Raw genomic sequence first — 12,158 nt, forward strand, 5'->3', positions numbered from 1 at the left:
TGCATAGCTGAGATTTTCTAGGCATTTAGCTAGGAAAAAAAAATTGTAGCTCACACAACAATGGCACTGTAGTTAATGATTTCTGCTGAACTCTTTGCAGAGTATTCACTGGGATTCCAAGTGTGTTTAATATGCAGGAGACAGATCCAATCAGACAAAGAAGGGGAAGGCTTTGCGAATAGGAGGAAGGCTCTTCTCTGCTCTGGTTTGGAGTCCTACTATACTGATTGTGTTGATAGAGTTTTATTTCTCCCATTTGTTCCTGCCTTTGTTGTTGGTGACATTAATATATTTTTAGGAGCCAAGCATCCAGGGATAACCAGAGAGATGTAGCTCATATCATGCATTACTAGGATGACAGCAAAGATATTATTAGCTGAAAATCTGCTCTCACAGTACAAGACCAATGGTGGTGGGTATTAAGGAGGGCATATATTGCATGGAGAACTGGGTGTGGTGCCTAAACCATGAATCTTGAATACTGAAAAAAGTAAAATTAAGTTAAGATGTTAAAAAGATAAATAAAATTGAAAAGATTTAAAAATAAATAAAGCAATGCAAAACAAAACATGGAAGCCATTCTTTTCCTTTTCTAGTATTTGCTTACCAGCAGTCTTGTTCTTGACTCTAATGAGATTTCTTTAAGCAGAGATATTTAAACATAGCCTCATTTCTTATCCTGGACACTCAAATTTGGCCTCTTTTGTTGTTAAGCCTGTATATGGGAGTTTATAAATGACTGAGAGTTTTACTGATTTTAAGTTAGATCATAAGCAATCTGGCCACAGCTACCAACATGTAGTATTTAAGGGAAAGATTTGACTCCAGCATTATGTTCTTTCCCTTTCCCATCACCTAGTATAGATTTGGCCATAAATGGCTGCAGCAACATGCATGTGACCCAATTTGAAATATGCCTTTCAAGCAACTTTGACTTCCTCAGCACTCTTGCATTCCCACTGATTTAATGATAATGCTTTCCAACATGTTATTGGTCTCACATAGTAACAAAATCTCTCATCTAATTCCAATCCATGTTTACCAACTTTTTGAGATTACAATCTTGTTTTCCAAATAAAAATGAAATGTTACAGTTTGCAATGTCTCTCTCAAGATGAGATTCTGCCAAAATGGAATGTTCTGTAATTCATATGATTAGTACAGTTTTGCATTTCTTTTCTGTGTGGCTCATTTTACAGATGATAGCGTGAGGCCCAGGCCAGCTAATTGATGTCAGGGCACAGAGGTTATGTATCCTCCTGTCCTATTACTGCTTCTACACAGCTACCAGGAAAAGGCAACATGACCAAAAAATGCCATGGGACATGAGGTCTTCTAAAAAACCCCACTGTAATTTTTCAAATTGCTGCCCAATGTCTTCTTCAGAACAGCAGCAAATGTCAGTGAAGACTCAGGTATCTGCTCAGGGTAGAATCACTGTTGTTCAAACAGCAAGAGAAAAACAGACCAGATGATCTCTGGTGCTGAAGAGAGGAAGAAAGAAAGGCCACTGATTCTACCCATCATTTTGGAGACAATATCTCTCTTCTCTGAGCTAGAAGAACAGCATGGCATTGGCTTTGCCTAAACTAGGCTATTAGTATGATGACCGAATTTAACAGTATATGAGATTCTTAACTATTATCATCAAAGTGGCAGTGAATACTACCTTGCTACCATCTGAAGAAAACAGCCTGTAACATCAGACTTATACTGGCAGTGACAGCCCCTTTACCCTGGCAATGTTTAAATGCTTCACAGAATTCAAAACAGGAGACTAGAGCTTGAATGTCTGGTTGACTTATCTGCATGTTCGTCTATACATCATCTCGTAGAAATAGTAAAACCTATGTGTTTGGAGAAAACTTTGATATTTGTGGTAGGTGCTCTGACATAAGGATCAAAATGTTTAGAACATTTCTGTTTTTATCATCTTTATAATTTACATAAAAAGGTTCAAGATATTGATGCAAGGGTTGGCGGTAATATAGAAGCAGAGGACTCAGTGCTGGTCCAAAGAGAAGAATTAGGTTCTTTTGTCTGATCTCTTCAAATGCTTTCTGGACCCCAAAATGACAGAATCTTACATTTCACCATGAATGAAAATCACAAATACTACTATCTCTCAGTAATCTTTTTCAACCTCTGCAGACTGAGATGAAAACTTTATCTTTTAAAACCACAGTTTAACAGACAGGAGAGGAGAATACGATAAAACCACACCTCCCCACCAACTCCTGGCACCTCATCCCACTGACCTCACTTGAATTTTTCCAGAGCAGCAATCACTACCTGGTACTTCATGTGATTGTTTCTCTACTGTCTCTTTCTCTCTCCAAGAATGGAAATGCCAAATGGGCACATATTTTGTTTTGTTCACTTTTGTGTCTCCAGTAAAACTAGCATATAATATACTGTCAGTGAACACAGGCTGAGTGAATGAATAAAGGCAGAAAAGGTTATTGAGTGCCAAGACATGGAGAAACACCAAACAATGAAGGCTAGAACTTATAAAGAGAAAAATGGAAACTGGTGATTTTTTTAAAAAAGATTTATTTATTTATTTGACAGAGAGAGTGATCACAAGTAGGCAGAGATGCAGGCAGAAAGAGAGGGGGTAGCAGGCTCCCTGCTGAGCAGAGAGCCCAATGCGGGGCTCGATCCCAGGACCCTGAGATCATGACCCAAGTTGAAGGCAGAGGCTTAACCCAATGAGCCACCCAGGTGCCCCAATGATTTTATTTTAACCTTAAACTTCTCTCAGTTTGGTGGAGAATGATGATATGGCTGTGTATATAGCATATACACATATTTGTCAAATATAATCTTGGAAAGGTTTATATTGTGAGAATAAATATACATCGAAGGAAAGGAAAAGAAAGATACACAAATACAAGTGATATAAAAGGAAAAGAAAAAGCTATCTACATCCAAATCTGTTTTCTGCCCAACTCTTTTGCTTTCCAAGACACTATGCTTTACTAACCATCTCCTTAACTTCCTGTGGGTGGAGACCCTTGCTTATCTTTCTGATATGCAGGTCACAATAGTAATTCTGGTCCCTTGGCTTCTGGAAGTTATAAACTCCTACCTCTTCACTATTGCTTTGGTGTTCCATCTTTTCTATTGCTATAAAGCCAAACTCTGTGATTGTCTTTCTTACCATTAGCCCTGGCTGACAGAAGAAATTCTCTACAGTACAAAATGGTATCAGTACCCCTTTTACCAGTGGTGTTCCTGATGGCTTTGGTAAGTGGATGTGCCCTCTGGGCATTCTTACAGAATATAATCCTCCATTGAGTGGTCTGGTCTCACATAATATATTCCCTCCTGCGAAGTCATTTTTCTGAGCCATTTTGACCCCTTCTAGAACTATATCCCAGGGAAACTCAGGCATTCCCACTTTGTTTGGTGTGGATAATCATTCTCTCCAGGCTTTTAAGGGCCACTCTACCAGTGATCTTGTCCTATTTTCTGGGTCTTCACTGGTTGTTAAGCTCTATATTGGGAAAATGCCCCCAAGTCTATGAATTCTTGTTAATCCAGCCTCAAGTTCTGTCCCTCTCTGCCCTGACACCCTTAAGCAAGCACCATCATATTCCTGCTGGTACATACTAGCTCATCCCTGCACCTCCTTTGGAATGTTCATGACCAATGACTAAGGTTCTTGATTAGTTTCAAAACCTGCTTATTCTTGTTTATGCAATCTTTGTTTCCCACTTATCTGTATACTCTTTCTACTTCTGATCTGGCCTAACTCGAAAAGCATCATAAAGTAGAAAAAGAGATGGAAGAAAATCATGCTCTATTTTTAATAACCAGTTGACAAGGAAGACTCATTGACACATTTTTCAGATGGTTTCATTTCAGAAGGTGAAATGAAATATCATCTTTAGGAGGAAACACAATGTTTAGAGGTAACATAGCTATGAACTAGAAGAATCTAATAAATGGAGATTTTCTATTGATAGTATTTCAGCAAAAATACTACTGAATGTTGACCCTTAACTTTTCTCTTCAGTATTGCTTTGAATTTGAGTTTCTAGCACTCTTTACTTGCAATATTTTAGAAATGTACATAAATTTTAGAAAGTTAAAAGAGAACCCTGCACCTGTTGAAACACTTATGCTTTGCTTTCTCACTTGGAAACAGTAAATTGCAAAATACATTTAAGCAGCTAATTTCCTGCTTGAAAATACTGAATCACTTCTTCTGATTTCCTTTTTGTGCTTTGCAAAGAGGGAACTTTAATCTTGTGCCCTAGTAATGACAAGGTGGATACTTTCTGTATTTCTGTTAGGTGCTCTCATTAACACCATTTATAACCTTATATAACAAAGACCATCACCCACAAGACAAAACAGAGATTGGAAGAATAGAAAACAACATGAGATTTACAAAATACATACATCCATCCATACAAAAACTTATTGTCAGCCAGCCCTGAGTGATGGTACCAATCACCCAATGCAAATTGCATACATTCATGCTTTAGTTTTTAGAGCAATCTTATCAAAATTTTGTTATTGCTTCATAAAATTTTTTTTTTACTTTTATGTGTGCTACTTGTTTTATGTAGCCTACTGGTTTTATATAATCAGGTTTAAGTACTTTACATAAAATATTTTTGGTCTATATATAAATACTCAAATATATTGATGAGTCAAATTAAAAAAAGATATAACTTATTCTAATCACCATGTTCTATGAATGAGAGATTTATTTTATTATTTAATTTATGTCCCATAAGATACTCCCCAAAGATTTTTCTAACTTTTTTCTTGAGAAGGGGAAGGGTTGATGAGATTGTTGAGTTGATATAACAATAGATTTATGGCATCTATAATCACTTAAATAATGTCATAATCTCTCCTTACCAAAAGGCATCTGAAGTTTTCCATGTCATGTCTTCAATAAACAGTCCTATAGTTTGGAGTTTTGGAGAATAACGATGGTGAATTTAAAAATATTTTAAATGAATATAGTGTATTTTTCTCAAGCAGGAAGCTGGATCTGTTTTTTAGCTTTAGGTATCTTTCCTAGCTTATCAATATGAGGTAAGATTGAAAACCACATTGGATAAACTGAAATGCATCATTAAATAAAAAACAGAAAGTAAGTCAATGATTATTTTCCCTGTTGCATATGTATGTGAAGAAACATATTGAGCACACATCAGTTCCATCAACAATATCATTGAGTCATCTCTTAACTGTATGTTTACCCCAAATATTTTATATATTTAACTTACCATACTTTGATTTAATTTGAAGTACAATGACTGACTCTCCCCCAAAGAATAAAAGAGAGTCTGTGATAACCTTAATTTCAACATGTCAAGTCATGTTTGTTGATGACCTTGAAATGTTAGCCTATGTTCTAGTAGCACAAATGCATTATTTTTTTTAAAGATTCTTATTTATTTGACAAAGAGAGAGCACAAGTAGACAGAGAAGCAGGCAGAGAGAGAGGGGGAAGCAGGCTCCCTGCTGAACAGCGAGCCCATTGCAGGGCTCAATCCCAGGACCCTGAGATCGTGACCTGAGCTGAAGGCAAAGGCTTAACCCACTGAGCAACCCAGGTGCCCTGCAAATGCATTATTTATAAGATGAGTTTATAATTAATTTCCCAAACAAGGAAAAATTGAGAATAAAAGAGGCACTATTAATTGTAATAAAAGAAGAGAGGGAATAACCCAGGACAATCCTGGACATAATGACCTCAATTATTAAACATTGTTGGCAGTTTACCAATATATCCATTTCCAAGTTCAACAGTTCCAATTTTCCTTCTTTTTGCATTTATGATCCCTACTGTAAAGTCTAACTTAGAAAAAATAGAATGAAGTTGAACAGCAAAGAGCCTACCCAGACTGCACTTGTTCAAATCTCAGTGCGCCCTTTGTACACTCACCTTCATTTAATGAAGCATTTAGGTAAAAATACCATTGTTAATGCTTTCACAGTGGGCAAATCATAATGAATCATTTCATAATTATTTGTATATCAAAATCACACTATGTGCACCTTAAATATCTTACAATTTTATATGTCAACTCTACATCAATAAATCTGAAATTAAAAAATTGTATAACACAGTTTTCTGTGTGTCTTTCTTTTCTTTTTTTCCCTAATTATAAATTACTGGTAGGAAAGGAGTGGATCTTGTTCACTCCCAGAGCATCCAGCTGGGGGCCATGCACATAATGAGCCTTTAATAAATTCATCTTGAATTGAATTGAAACTTACACATTTCCTTAGTACAGAAAATTCTCCTTTCCATTAGGCTAGCAGTGTGCTATTCCTTTAAAACTGTCTTCTGGGAGACTTCCTTGGCAAACATCATTTCTCTCCATCCAGAACTCTATCTATACCCAGCATCTAAAACTTTGTCCAGGAACTTCTAGTTTTGCTCTTGTATGGCTATGCCTGAGTTCTAGTGTCTGTCCTGTCTGTTCCATCCCCATGGGAATAGATTCTACATTTTCTCTAGATCCAACAGTAAGAGCAGTATTGTTCACTCAAAGAGCAACAGAGAAACTACTGCTCTGGGGCAGGAGAATGCATGACATGACCTCCCCTGGTCCAGCTCCATCTCTTCCCATAGGATGTGGGGAGGGGATAGAAGGATTGAAATTAATAGCAAGCCCAATCAGTTCTGACTCCAGGGAATCCCTAAACATAGACTGGCTCCAGTGTGGGCACAACAGGCATCCTTTTTGATGCAGTCAGTTTTATGTTTTGGTATAGGAGGGCTAGTGTTTTTCTCTTGTAATTATGAATGGGGCCTGACCTGGGAGGGAGAGAGGGAGGATACTTTCTTACTTGCTGAATTTCTCATCTTCCCAAAGGATGCAGGTGACTACCGGGAAACCTGCCAGAGGCAAGATTACCCATATACTTTCCTATTCCTTTAGACTGTTCTTTGAGGGACTGGTGGAAATATCTTGTGAGAACAATTGTGATTCTTTGGGGAGAGTGAATTGATACTGTACATGGGGAGAAAAATGGACTGAAATAGGAGAATTAATCACTGGGTAGGGATTGAGGCATCATTACTCTGGAAGGGAAGGTATGAGTATAAACTGTGAGTGAGGTATTGGTCAAGAGAGACTTCCTGGAAGAGGATGGCTATGGTGCAATTTGGGATACAGAAGAGGGGCAGCTAAGTTGGAAAAGCAACAGGACAGTAATTCTAGTCACATGGACTTTTAAAAGCCATGAAAGAATGAAACTCATTATGAGGGATGTGTCTCCACAGTTGAAGGCAGTTTATGAGCCAGGTTTGTATTGTGTGTTGTGCCATGGAGTGAGACTCCTGAATCAGGAAAGAATGAGACATGACTCTCACAGCCATCTGGAGGGTAGACAAACAGAGGATGTGGACACATAGACTTTCCATGGAAGAAAGTTGTAGCATCTGCTAGTTGTCATCTAAATCGTGCTCTTCAAAGTATGGTCCCTGGACTGGCAGTGAGGGTATCACCTAGGAGTTTGTTAGAAATGCAGAATCTCAGGCTCCAACCCAGACCTGCTAAATCAGAATCTGCATGTTTAATAGACTCCCAAGTGATTTGTATGGTCTTTCAGGTTCAAGAATCACTGGCCTTAGATGAAATATGATAGGTGGCTGGCCTCAGAGGAGCACTATAGAAGGTGTGAAAACTTTGGAATTGGGAACACAAGAGGAGGGGTCTAGGCTGGGGAAGCTGAATTTGGGAAGAGAGAGAGTGTGGACATCTGACTGCCCTCCTGTCTCCAGGCAGTCAGCGCCAGTCACCGTGGCAGTGTGTGGATCCCTGCCTACTTTGGGAAAATTCCTGCTGTGCCCACACTGGAGTCTGCCCGTTCTTCAAGCACTGGGTGGGTGGGGACTTCTGCCAATTCTACTACTTCATATGATGGCCCGAAAGGGACTGGTGAGGCCCTATTAGTCATGCCCTGACTCAGGGTTGTACTGTCCCTTAATCAAATGAGTGATAACCTGGGACTGCTGGGTGACTCAGTTGGTTAAGCGCCTGCCTTTGGCTCAGGTCATGATCACAGGGTCCTGGGATTGAGCCCCACATTGGACTCCTTGCTCAGTGGTGAGCCTGTTACTCCCTCTACCTGCCACCCCCCCCCCCCGCTTGTTTTCTCTCTTTCTCTGACAAATAAATAAATAAAATCTTTAAGAAATGAATGATCATGTGATGACACTAATTGAGGAGGCTATGGAGTTTGGGGGATTGAAGTAGGAGTTCTTAACTATATGTCTTGGAAATTAGGATACTTTCATCTTTCAAATGCTCTCAGGAGAGACCAAATGTCTACCTAAGGGGTTATACATAGGTAGGAATCAATTAATGCTTTTTAAAGGATCTTTTGATGATTTTTAATGGTTTAATAACAAACTGTATGAGACCAGTATTTCCAGAGACCTAGACTGACAGGCAATGGAACAATGTTATCAGGTGGGCATTTGCGAATTCTCTTCGCATTCGAGGGTTTGTGTACCTCAACACAAATAAGATGATAAGAATAAGATGATAAATAGCGGCCAGAATTAAAGGAAAATAGATGGAAATTGAACATAAGGAAGAATTTTCTGAGATCAGAGGGTGATGGGGGTGATGGGAGGGGACAGGCTCTGTAGCTGTGTACATGGCTGTCTCACTTGGGTGTGGAATGCCTCCAATGGGCTCCTGCCCAGAGACAGGGAAATGTACACAATGAACTCTCAAAATCTTTGTTATCACATGAATTATCCAGTCAGCTTCTTAAATGAGAGGATGGGGTGGATGTGTGGTGTATATAGGTGGTGAAGCGTGGGGATGATGAATTACAGAACAAGCACAATCTTCTTAGAGCACTGAAATCTGCCACCAGATCTCCTAACTTTCCTAAAGAATATATTGAACATTAGGACTCAAACAGACTTTTAGGGTTACAGGTCCTTCCTCTCTCCCTGTATTCATCCTGTGTCATAGGAGATTTTAAAACTCCTAAGGGAAAGGAACTTCTCTCTTACGCTTTACTTCTTTCTATGTCCACAGCCCCACAATGATGATGATGATTATATAGCTACCATTTGCTGAATACTCCAAGCACTTTACATAATCACCTATTTTACACAAAGTTGAACGAGGTGAGTGTTGTTGTGTTCATTCTATAAAAGGTGAAACTAAGGCTCAGAGAGGTTAAGTCATTTGTGCAAAGTGAGTGGTGAAGATTTTTACCCTCTAACCTAATACACAGCTGCAGTTACAGGCACACCCCCCACATGAACACCTCCTCTCCCCTAGAACCCCCTCAGGGAAAGTCCTGGGAGAAGCCACTGTATTTACCTCTTCCCTTCCAAGTGGGACTCTCTCTTTGAGCCATGCCAGGAAGAGGACAATTAAAAATTGTACTAATTAAGGAATCTAGAGCGGAGATTCTGAGGAAGTGGTCATTTGTGGAGCTAATTTCATAAAATGCAGTGAGCTCTGACAGAAACGAGGATGGTAAGAGGAGTTGAATGTCTCTGTTTCCTTCTTTAGAAAACCTCTAGAAGCAGGAGGCAGGACCCACAAGTGGTTTGAAGGCGGACACAGCCCAGGAAGCCCCTCCTCCACCTGCCCCCACCAGTGCTTGGCAGATTGTTTTGTGAGCGATTTTTGTGACGAACTTTACTTTGCATCCGACACTCTTGTCCAGAGAAGGAAGAAATATATTTATTGACATCTAGTGTCAGAAGATCTAGGAAAATTGACTATGAAGATGGAAGGAGGAGGGGTGTCTCCTTTTCCCCGGGTATGCAAATTAGTTAAGTTAATTTGTGTAGCATGTGCTTTTCTGTGCTTCATGCTCTTCTCAGGAATGAGATTAAGAAATCCTTTCATTCTTACTAAAGAAGTCAGTGGGGAAAAGAGGAGATGGAAATTATATAAATGGAGGCATAATGGGTACCCTCTCCTACTCTACTCTATTATTGCCCCTTCAGTAAGATCAGGTGCAAGAAAAGTGAAGAGATATGGACCCTGAGCTGGGACCCAGGTCCTGGCTCCTGTCTTCTGTATTCAAAGACTCCAGATTCTGTAGTTTTATCTTAAGTTTTACTGATCCTTGCCTTTCACTCTCTCATGATGAACAGAAGTTTAATATCAAACGATGCCCAAAGTGAAGAAATCCTTCTCAGTAGCAATGTCTTTCCTTGGAATGTCTTTCCTTGGAATTCTGTCTTCCCAATCTCTGACTACTGAAATCATCAATCATCAATCAATCTTCAAGGTCCACTCTAAATGTTACCTCTGCCTATGCCTTCCTGGATTATCTGCCTCTGAAGAAATTTATTTCCTTTGATCTCTCCTACTCCTTTGTGTCACTCTCACCATAGCGGTCTCTCTGCACTGTGTTCAGTTGCAGTTATCCTGTGTCTTCTCTTTCTCCCTCACTCACCTGTAAGCTTCTGGAGTGGGGAGACTGTGCCCTGTATATTTTTTATTCTCTCCATTGTGCTAAACACAGACCTATAGAATTGCTAAATAACTTTCAGGTCTGGCATAAAATGGGGAAAGAGCCCATGAAGAGATGTGTGGCAGGAGAGGTATTGTGAAAACTGATGAAGGATAATCACTGTGATTGTAGGTCTGCACATGATGCTTTCAGGTATGGATCATCTTATTAGGAAGTGTTGATCCCACCAGTAGATTTATTCCCACATAACACATTTAGTCATTGTTCATTCTTTCTCTCACTCAAATATAGAGTTTTCCTAGAGGGATATAGACAATAACCTAGAAAACAAATATAATGTTCAATAATTCCAGAGTGTGATGAACCCATGAAGGAAATAAACAGGGTCTCGTGAACAAGAATAACAGGGAATTTTGTTTAGACAGTGAGGCTAGGACCATCCTTTATAGTCACTGTCATATATTTACCCTACTATGATTATGAGTTAATTCAGTTTCTAATCCGAAGAACAATAACAATACAAGCAGAAGGATAATAAAAGCCTTCCCACCAGGGTGTGTGTTTGTCAACCTAAGCTTAGGATTGGTTCCTTCTTTGGTCCAACTCCCAACCTCCCCCCTGTTTTGGGAAGAGAGGAAGTCAGGGCGTTCCTCTTGCCTCAGGATGGACCCTGTCCCCTCTTCTCCAGCCTAGGAATCTGCAGACAAAACAGGGGTTAAGAGGTTTGGTCTTGCTAAAGACAAGGTAGAGGCCTCTAAAATAATGCCCCAGGATGTGAGGAGCTGGGCAAGGGATGGAGACAGAAGTTCACAAAGAGACTAACTGTTGTCACAGAGACCCCCTCTCACCTCCCAGCACAGTCTCAGTGGGTTCTGGGCTCTGTTCTTGGGGGACCTGCTCAGGGCTTTTGGGCTTTTGGGTATTGGGCAAGATATCCCCTGAGTGACTTTAGAGGCCCCCACCCTCTGCCTCTAGTCATCCCCGGTTCCCTGCTCTAAGCTGAAGACAACCCAGGCTGTGAGGAGCAGGCAGTCCACCAGTATCCCAGCAGCCTCAGCTAACTCGTTCATTACCCGGGTCTTCCTTCCCTTTCCTCTCCCACTCCTCCAGGGACAGGTTGGAAGTACTCCTTTCGATCTCTTGCAGAGCAGGGGTTCCATTCAGAAAGGCTTGGAGCGGGGCGCAGATAAGAAGAATCTGAGACCTGAAGCTTTTACACCCGCTAACCCTTTCCTGACCCTGCTTCCTGTTGGGATAACATGTTTTGGGTTTGCATACTATAGGTATATTAAGAAAGATTAGTAATTATGTGGGCTCAGGGTGCTGGCTGAAGTTTAAAGATAACTAGGTTGACTGCAGGGGCTCAGGAGCTTCAGGAGGTCACTTAGATTCTGCCAGAATGAGGATATTCAGGCTGGTGTGCAAGGTGAGGGGTCCGAGATCTGGGAGTCCTGGCTAAAAAGAAGGTGTGTGGTGTTGATGGGGTGGAGGAACAGTGACTAGGCTCTTGGGGGTGGGTGTCCTGGTGTCCTGAGCTGGGCTGGGTGGAAGTGGATGGAGAGGAGGACACCCCCTCAGCCTAGGGACGACTCCAGGTTCAGGGCCTGTCTTAGAGCACATTCTCTCCAGGTGGCCCAGAGGTGAAGGGAGGAGAATGGGGAGGAGCCATTTCAGACTAGTCCAGCCTCATTCCTTCCCCTCCACCCTCCCTCACCAACCTA

At 40.6% G+C, this 12,158-nt stretch overlaps 1 protein-coding gene across 3 annotated transcripts in view; it reads left to right on the forward strand.

Moving 5' to 3' along the window:
- Positions 1 to 302: 302 nt before the first annotated feature.
- Positions 303 to 12,158, forward strand: part of LOC125106790 (cationic amino acid transporter 3-like) — a 43,828-nt gene continuing 31,972 nt past the window's right edge. Inside the window, exons 1-3 of one of the 3 annotated variants that reach the window (XM_047741353.1) lie at positions 303 to 412; positions 3,170 to 3,249; positions 9,036 to 9,127. The gene's annotated coding sequence lies outside the window, so the exon portion shown is untranslated. Of the gene's footprint in view, positions 413 to 3,169; positions 3,250 to 9,035; positions 9,128 to 9,576; positions 9,628 to 12,158 lie in introns of those variants that run through there. The other 2 variants (XM_047741355.1, XM_047741356.1) reach the window with 2 other exon arrangements.

This window comes from Lutra lutra, chromosome 8, assembly GCF_902655055.1.
Source record: "Lutra lutra chromosome 8, mLutLut1.2, whole genome shotgun sequence".
Lineage (NCBI taxonomy): Eukaryota > Metazoa > Chordata > Mammalia > Carnivora > Mustelidae > Lutra > Lutra lutra.